This window comes from Salvia miltiorrhiza, chromosome 4, assembly GCF_028751815.1.
Source record: "Salvia miltiorrhiza cultivar Shanhuang (shh) chromosome 4, IMPLAD_Smil_shh, whole genome shotgun sequence".
NCBI classification, from domain to species: domain Eukaryota; kingdom Viridiplantae; phylum Streptophyta; class Magnoliopsida; order Lamiales; family Lamiaceae; genus Salvia; species Salvia miltiorrhiza.
In genome coordinates, this window is record NC_080390.1 from 41,461,961 (window position 1) to 41,471,758 (window position 9,798).

A 9,798-nucleotide genomic window follows, 5' to 3' on the forward strand; every position below is an offset into this window, starting at 1 on the left:
CTTCCACAATGAAACAATGGTTCTTTTGAACTACAAAGAGGAATGAAAAGACATGTACGCGTTGAAGGAAAAACACGGGATGATGATACAAGACGAATTCAAGGCAAACGCTGCATCAAGGGTTTGAGCATAGTCTCTACGTTCAAATGTTCACACGCGATGGAACACTGAATCGACTTTTAGTACACGATAGATTTTAAGAACAGTATGCTTTGCCTATATATATGTATATATTTGTGTACATGTTATACGTGGGGGTTTGAGTTCAATGGGACATAGAACTTTAAATTAAGCTTTTGGTTGTCAGTACGAACTTAAGTTTTATTATTATGAATAGTTGTCCACGGCTTTTAAAGTTTGGGATGATGTTTTCCGTGTGATTGGGAGGTGATGATGTTGGACCTAGCCAGTCCACATGATCCAAATATCAGTAGACGTATTTTGGGTTGAAAACCCATGTGTTTCAACTTTCGGTTGAAAAGCCAGATGAGTTTTTACTCTAGATCATTTTGTTCGACCTAGTAGTTACTCCTTTCTACCATCTGGTTATTCGTTTGAGTTTCTCAACAAATTTTTTCTGCACCACTTTGTTTTGATATCGTTCAAGAATTGAGCCTTACAATTGTTAAGTTGTCCTAGTACCCTCTTGTGATCAATAAGGATTTAGATGTTTTGTTATGATGCTTTCATGATTAAATCAAGAGGAATATGTTATGAATTGAGGTAAGGAATATACTAAGGATCTTTTATTTTTGAAGCACAGAATGCCTCCCAGAAGAGCCCCAAGAAACAATGTGGGAACCGCAAACGAACCCCCACGAAGAGTTGAGGAACTTTTTCTTAAACAGAGCCCGCCAACATTCAACGGGACCGGCAACCCGACTGATGCCGAAATCTGGATTAGAGCAATGGAAAGGATTTTCGACTTTCTTTACTGTTCTGACCAAGAGAGACTCTCTTGTGTTGCATTCCAACTAACTGGGTCGGCAGATTTTTGGTGGGAAACCAAGAAGAGGGCAATGACCCTCGAACAATTGGAAAACCTGACTTGGGAAGACTTCAAGACGGAGATCTACGATAAATACATTCCCAAGAGCTACAGAAAGAAGAAAGAGACGGAGTTTTTCAATCTGAAACAAAACAAGATGTCCGTGACGGAATACGATCGTGCTTTCTGCGACATGTCTCGCTATGCCCCTCATCTGATCGACACTGATGAAAAGATGGCCGAGAAGTTTCGTTCAGGCCTTAGGCATGAGATCAAGATGGCGCTTGCTGGTCATGGTAATCTCACCCACTCTGAGGCACTTAGCAGAGCCCTGGATGTTGAAGCAGCCATGCCTGAAGACCGCCCAACCCAGACTCAAGCTTCGGGAAACAACGATCGTGGGAAGAGAAAATGGGATGGCAACAACAACAATAATAGGGGTTACTACAACAACCAAGATAACAAGAGGCCATGGCAAGGAAACATGATGCCACAAGGGCAATGGCAAGGACGACCAGTCAATCCAGGATCAGCTGGAAACAATCAGGGCCAGCTCAGGGCACCTTTGTGTCCCAAATGCTCCAAGTCACATCACGGCATATGCTTGGCTGGCAGCAATACCTGCTTTAAGTGTGGCCAGAAGGGCCATTTTGCCAGAGACTGCCAAGGAAAACCACAAGGAGGAATGAGAGGGCCGAATCAGCCGGGCCAAGTACAACCACTCAGGGCTATCCAAGGCCAACAGTTACTCTACCCACCACCACAGCAGCAGTATCGACCTGCGGCACGTCCACCGCAAATTCCACAGGCAAGAGCCTATGCCTTGCACAAGAATAAACAAGGAAACAACCAAGGGAATTTGGCAGGTATGGGCACATTACTTGACACACCTGTTATACTTCTGTTCGACACGGGTGCCTCGCATTCTTTTATTGCAAGTGTATGTGTAAAAACTTTAAAGCTCCAACCTGAAAAGACTAATCAGGACTTGAGAATTTCTTCACCAATAGGAGGAATAGCAGTAGTAACACATGCTTGCTCGAACCTAGAACTGACCATAGGATCGTTTAAGGTTATAGCAAACAACTTGCATGTTATATCGATGGAGGACGTTGATATAATCCTGGGAATGGACTGGCTAGCGGAGAACTATGCCACGATATTGTGCCAAGAGCGGAAAATCGGTTTCAACTTTCCAGGAAGGGACGCTTTGAGTTTCCACGGAATATGCAGGAGGAACAGAGTGCCGACTATTTCAGCTTTACAGGCAAGGAAGATGATGAACAAGAAAGACTGCCAAGCCTTCCTCGTATACCTGAACGGGGGAATTGAGACCGAAAAGACAATGGAAGATGTAGAGATCGTGCGGGATTTTCAAGATGTTTTCCCAGAAAATTTGCCAGGATTACCACCTGACAGACAAGTAGAATTCACCATCGATCTAGAGCCAGGAGCGGCGCCGGTATCAAAAGCACCGTACAGAATGGGCCCGAAGGAATTGGAAGAGTTGAAAATCCAGTTACAAGAGTTGCTGGACCTAGGCTTCATCAGGCCTAGTGTGTCCCCATGGGGAGCGCCGGTGCTGTTTGTCAAGAAGAAAGATGGAACCTTGAGATTGTGCATCGATTATCGAGAGCTGAACAAGCTAACGCTTAAGAACAAGTATCCATTGCCCAGAATTGATGATTTATTCGACCAACTCAAGGGCACGAGTGTTTTCTCCAAAATCGATTTGAAGTCTGGGTATCATCAGTTAAAGGTTAGACATGAAGATATACCCAAAACGGCTTTCCGAACAAGATATGGTCACTACGAGTTCGTAGTTGTACCGTTCGGACTAACAAATGCACCAGCTGTGTTCATGGACCTCATGAACAGAGTATTTCATCCTTATTTGGATAAATTCGTCTTGGTGTTTATTGATGATATCCTCATTTACTCCAAGAATGAAGAAGAACACAGGGAACATCTGAGAACTGTTTTGCAAACTCTTAGGGATGAGCGCCTTTATGCCAAATTCAACAAATGTGAGTTTTGGCTCAAAGAAGTTACATTTCTGGGACATATTGTATCTTCAGAAGGTATTAAGGTGGACCCCGCCAAAGTGGAAGCAGTACAAGGATGGAAGTCGCCAACTACCCCAAACGAGATCAGAAGTTTCTTGGGATTGGCTGGCTACTATCGAAGATTCATTGAGGGATTTTCCAAGATAGCAAGGCCGATGACGCAATTGCTCCGAAAGGGAATTAAATACACATGGACTAACGAGTGTGAAGAAAGTTTTCAGCTGCTCAAGGAAAAGCTAACTACAGCGCCAGTGCTAACAATTCCGGAACCAGACAAGGAGTATGTGGTCTACACGGATGCATCAAAGAACGGACTAGGATGCGTTTTGATGCAGGAAGGCAAAGTGATTGCATATGCATCGCGGCAACTTAGGCCACACGAATTGAATTATCCGACCCATGATCTTGAACTAGCGGCGGTAGTGCACGCACTAAAAATCTGGAGACATCATCTATATGGTGTCAGGTGTGAGATTTACACCGATCACAAAAGTCTAAAATACTTTTTCGAGCAAAAGGATCTCAACATGAGACAGCGAAGGTGGCTCGAATTAGTAAAAGATTATGACTGTGGTATAAATTATCACCCGGGGAAGGCCAATGTAGTAGCCGACGCATTGAGCCGCAAGGTCCCATTGAAACTGGGATACATCCTTACAAAGGAAGAAGAGCTCATACGAGATTTTGATAGGATGAAATTAGAGGTGATAAACCCACCTGCTACAATAGCGGGGGTGGTCGCGATTATACCGAATTTGAGGAAATTGGTGGTAGAAGCTCAAAGGAAGGATGATAAATTGGAGAAATTACGAGCTAAGATAAGAGAAGGAAATCTTAAGAACTACCACGAAGAAGCCGATAATGCTATTTTCTTTGAGAGGAGAATATGCATCCCTCATGACGAGGAACTCAAGAACAAGATCATGAGCGAAGCCCATGACACTCCTTATGTCGCCCACCCGGGAAGCACTAAGATGTATCAAGATCTAAAAGAGAATTTCTGGTGGGAAGGAATGAAACGAGACGTGGCTTTATTCGTCGAAAAGTGTCTAGTTTGCCAGCAAGTAAAGGCTTTACACCAACGACCTTACGGCGAGCTACAGCCTTTGGAGATTCCAGAATGGAAATGGGACGATATTGCAATGGACTTTGTTACAGGATTGCCAAAAACAAGACGAGGTAACACGGTAATATGGGTCATTGTAGACAGACTCACAAAGAGTGCACACTTTCTGCCTATCCCTATCACGTATAGATCAGATAAGTTAGCCCAACTCTACATCAAGGAGATCGTGCGTTTACATGGGGTGCCGAAGACAATCACGTCCGACAGAGATTCTAAGTTTACCTCCAGATTCTGGATAAGCTTGCAGAAGGAATTGGGAACAAGGTTGAATTTCAGCACAGCTTTCCACCCGCAGACCGACGGTCAGTCCGAAAGGACAATTCAAACGCTAGAAGATATGTTAAGGACTGTTGTGCTAGATAGAGGAGAAGATTGGGAGCGTGTGTTGCCACTAATCGAATTTGCTTACAACAACAGCTATCAAGCAACTATCGCCATGGCACCTTATGAGGCGTTATACGGGAAGAAATGTAGATCGCCGCTTTACTGGGATGAAGTCGGCGAAAGAAGAATCTTGGGGCCAGATACAGTAGGCGAGATGATTAAGATCGTCCGTCAGATTCGACAGCGTATTAAAGAGGCCCAAGATAGACAAAAGTCTTATGCCGACAAACGTCGAACCGACTTGCAGTTTGAGTGTGGGGATAAAGTCTTTTTGAAGATTTCTCCTTCTAAAGGGATTACAAGATTTGGCGTAAAGGGTAAGCTTAGACCCCGTTTTATAGGACCCTATGAGATCCTAGAAAGGGTGGGCCCGGTAGCTTACAGGCTGGCGTTGCCGCCAAGCCTTGGGAATGTGCATAATGTGTTTCATGTGTCGCAGTTGAGAAAATATGTTTATGATCCAAAACACGTGATCCAAAGAGACGACGTTATCCTTAGCCCAGATATGAGCTATGAAGAGAGACCCGAATCTATTCTAGATCGGAAGGTTCAAGTACTAAGGAATAAGTCGATACCCTTAGTAAAAGTCCTTTGGAAGCACCATGATCAAGAAGAGGCGACATGGGAACTCGAGTCTAGCATGAAGGAGAAATACCCAGAATTATTTCCTGAGGTACAAATTTCGGGACGAAATTTATTTTAAGGAGGATAGTATGTCATATCCCAGTTTTTAATCACTGATTAAAGACTTAATAATTAGGGTTCGGCATCCATTAATAATAAAACTGATTTGATTTATCTGATATGATTTAATTGTTATATATGTGTTTTGATGTGCTAAATTCTTATTATTTTTTTTGAATCCGTTTGAGATTTAAAGGATTATTGAGTAGTCAATAATTATTATTTCGGATTATAACTGACTTAGCAAAGTCATGTTATTTAATTTATATACGATAGAAATAATATTTCTATTATTTACTTGAAGTCGTAATTAATTTTCGACTTATAAAACGAGTTATAAAATATGTAATTTATAGAGAGTTATAACGAAGCTTCGTTATATGAGAACCCGAAATTAGTATTACAAATACAGAATAAGAATTTTATTCATCACATTCATCTAGCACCTACACATTTCCACATCCATCTTACTCTTAAATAAATTGATGGTGTTGGAAACACTCATCATATGCCAACCATCCCACTAAACACTCATCATTCCACTAAACACTCATTATTCCACACACTCATCATTCCACTAAACACTCTTTACACTTTCTTTTGCCAGCCATCTTCTACACCTTTAACATCTCAACATGCAATTAGCTTTTATTTAATCAAAATCTTATCATCAATCCTCTGCCATTTCAATTAGACAAAAGCCAAGTTTTAAAAGCTAAGTTTCCTTCTATTAGTTCATCCGCTCTTTCCTTCTCTTTTCAACACACCCAACAAAGTTTAAAGTGCAGAGGTAAGTGTTCCAACCAATTCTCTTCTTCTTCCTTGGGGATACAACCCTCCATTTTAACTATGTTTATGTTTCCAAATTCCAGTAATCAAGCAGATTCAGATCCAAATTCATTGTTAAATTGTTGATTCGCAGATCAAACTTTGTGAGTTCAGAAAATTATCAAGGTTACCTCCTACTTTACTTTCTCCATACATTCATTTGTTAAATTACAAAACTATGATTCAAATGAAAACAGATCGAACACACGCATCCATTACCACTTCTTTTAGACTATTATTGTTTCAATTACATCAGCTTATCACCATCAGAGAACCACCAACAGAATAATACACACGCACACATTTTACTATATTCTCTAATCTATTACATGTACAATCAGTTTTAATAAAAAGGAAATGAATGATGAAAGAACAGATTTTTAAAACCCTAACTTGTTCTATATTTTGAATCTGGACTGAAAAATTTGGGGGTTCTTGTGTCTTTGCCTTCTGTGTATGTCCGAAAATGGGGAAAGAGGTGAGAGCAGCCGGGGGCTGCTCACGGTCGGCGACGGCGGCGGCGGCACAGCCGCTAGCCCTTGTCCTGCCAAAACGAGAGAGAAGAGGGTAGAGAGAGAGATGGTTAGGGCTTCTGTAAAAATAAAAAAAAAGAGAGAGAGATACGGGAAAAAGGGGGAGAGACTTATCTTTTCCGGCGACGCGGCGGAAACAGCGGCGCAGCGACACGAACGGCGGTTCTGTTCGGCCGGAAAAGAGGAGAAAAGGGAGGAGTTCAGATCTGTTTTTTTTTAAAATAGAAAGGAGAGGAAAGGGAGCTCAGATCTGGAGCCTACCTTCACGGCGAGGCAAGGCTCGGCCATCCACCACGATTCCGGCCATGGCGGAGACGGCGGAGAACGGGGGAAGCGGCGCGGCGACGCTCGGCTTTTCACAACGGCCGGAGAAGGCACATGCAGCGGCGGAGAGGCCTCTGTCACCCTGTTCCAAGGCTGGGGACGACCAGGCGGCGCCGTGCTTGGCCACGGCGGAGGCGGCAGTGGCACGCGAAAGCGGCGGCGTGCGGCTGACTTCCGGCGAGACAGAGCGATGAGAGTGAGAGGGAGAGGGGAGACGTCCGGCGAGGCGGCGCGCCGGAGGCGGTGCCGCCCTCAGCCGAGTGAGAGTAAGAGAGGCGAGAGAGAGAGCCGAGAGGGAGAGTGAGAGTGTTGTGTGTGCTGAGTGTGTGTATTTGTGTGATGTGCGTGTGTTATGTGTTTGTGTGTGTGATATATGTGTGTTATGTTAGGGTTAGGATTTAATTGGGTTTTTTTTTTATTAATTTTGTTTGGGCCGATTTATTTATTTAGCTTGGGCCGAAAGTTTTAAATAAAATGGGCCGATTTTATTTTATGTTGCTGGGCCTTCCTGCTTTGTAAAAAAAAAGGAATGGGCCGATTTTTATTTAATAAAATGTAATGGGCCCATTTTAATTAAGTTTTGAACTGTTAATTGATTAATAAAGCCTACGAATTTTTGGCCTTATTTTTTTTTTTTTTTTTAAAAAAATGTTTGAATTTACACTAAATTATTTAGTGAATTTAAATCTCTTGATTTAAATTTTAATATTTAAAGTTGGGATTATTTATTCTAAATGAAGTCCATTCTATTATTTAAATTATTAATGGACTTTAAAGCAAATATTTTGGGATTAAGCCCTATTTATTACATGATAAAATTATTTTCAAAGCTTACGAGTATGGATTTTTTTTAAATGGTTAAAATGTTTTATTTCATCTCAATGTATTTTAAAATGTTTTATTATTTATAAATGAATAATGGAATTTCTTATTTATTTACATGATAAAAAAAAATGTGGAATTGTGTTATAGAATGATTAAGTATATGATTTACTTTATCAAATGAGCTTGAGATTTAATTGAGATATTAAATTACTAAGCATGTGTTTATAAATGATTTATTTATTTAAGTGATGAAAATGTGCGAAGTATGAGAAAGCATGATTTATAATGATTAAATTTTCAGGGTGATAATATATGGCTTGTTCTTAATTGATGGAGTACTTGACTAAATGACGGGTGTAGAGGGAGGTTATGGATTATGTACATGTTGATGTTCGAACAAATGGGTTCGAACCTATATAATAGTTACATGATAATTGGTTACATTTTATTGATTGAATGAAACGAGATTAATATGGATGCTAGAACCCTAAAACTTTAAAAGATACCCTAGGCACGTAGAATTAGACTTTGTCTTATGACAATTTCTTCACGAACTTATCGACTCTTCATCAATGAAGGTCCGGGCGACAGAAAGTGAAGCAGAAGAAGAAACGATTCCACGCCAGCTTTAAGAACAATTGAGGTGGGCATTATTTTATTATTACGTATATAGAGATCCCCTGCGTGACGTAGGCCTCATATGCGAATATATATGCATGATATGTTTTGACTATTTATTCAGTTCTTATAAAATGCTTATATGTTCAATGCCCTTTATGAAAATGAAAATGTTATGAAAATGAAATGTTTATGAAATGATTGACTGCCAAAATGTTTATGTTTTTATATGTATCCTATCTGTGTTGGTTCGCCAACTTTAAAGGAAATCCAATTGGGATCCTATGCTAGACAAAGGTCGCTAGCTAGGGTTAACGTGTACACTCATGGAGACCGCGAGTCGCTTGCGACCGGTCTTGGCGTCCGTGGTAAGGAGGCCTCCTTCCCGGCGCGTGACAGAAAGGACAGATATGGATCATATAGACTGAAAATGGGATGCATCCACCTTTATGAAAATGAACGAAATGTTTTAGTAAGCGCAGGTCATTTATGAAAACCCCTGTGTGTTACTGTTATGGCAGTTCAATTTATATATGTATGCATGTTGTATTTTCGGCTTATGTCACTGAGTATTTTTATACTCAGCCCTGCATGTATTTCTAAATGTGCAGGTTGAGCAGGCGATGGAATGGATCGGTGTTGAGCGGATTTCCCTTTTGATGTTTATGTAATGAAACCTTGAGTATGCATCTCCATATGCATAACTCACACGTTTTTCCGCTGCAAACACTCTGAATTTGTTATCGTATTGTGGAACTTATTACTCCTTCATTTTGTTTAACTTTCATTTGGGGTTTAGTCGTTATGGCTGGCTCATTTGTTAATTACATAAGTGGTTATATATATATATACCACTAGTTTGTTGTTATTAACGTTGGTTATTTGGTAAATCCCTTTTTAATTTCCATTTCTTATTGTTCACCCAAGTCATAACCCCGGTTAACCCGTCATTGGGATAGTGGGCTGTGACAGTTAGTGTTAGTGTTATTTACATCCGGGTGTACCTACCGCCTGAGTGTACAGGAGACAACCTCAATAACTTATACTTCATCCGTCCCTGAAATAAGTTCCTATAAGGGGACGGCACGAGTTTTAAGGAAAAATGGTAAAGTGTATTGATAGTGGAGAAAAATGTGTTGTAATTAGTATTGAGAGTGGTGAAAATGTGAAAAAGTGTTATAATTAGTATTGAGAGTGGTGAAAAAGTGAAAAGTAAGAATAAATAAAATATAGTTGTCCAAAAATGGAAAGAAAGAAAGAGAAACTTATTTGGGGGACGTCCCGAAAAGGAAAAAGAGGAACTTATTTCAGGGACGGAGGGAGTACAAAATTTCTCCTCAAATATATATAGTACTAAAATATATACATATGTAGTTTGGCTCCCATGCGAGAAATATTATTTTTTGATAATAAAATATTATT

At 40.6% G+C, this 9,798-nt stretch overlaps 2 long non-coding RNA genes across 2 annotated transcripts; one reads left to right on the plus strand and one right to left on the minus strand.

Annotated features, from left to right (window-relative positions):
* Nucleotides 1–5,655: 5,655 nt before the first annotated feature.
* On the minus strand, nt 5,656–7,041 carry LOC131021721 (uncharacterized). Its single transcript, XR_009101044.1, has 2 exons — nt 6,871–7,041; nt 5,656–6,774 (listed from the first exon to the last, which is right to left on the minus strand). It is a non-coding gene; the product is annotated as an uncharacterized LOC131021721 (long non-coding RNA).
* On the plus strand, nt 5,910–9,247 carry LOC131021718 (uncharacterized). Its single transcript, XR_009101041.1, has 4 exons — nt 5,910–6,038; nt 6,121–6,202; nt 8,337–8,401; nt 8,988–9,247. It is a non-coding gene; the product is annotated as an uncharacterized LOC131021718 (long non-coding RNA).
* Nucleotides 9,248–9,798: the final 551 nt, after the last annotated feature.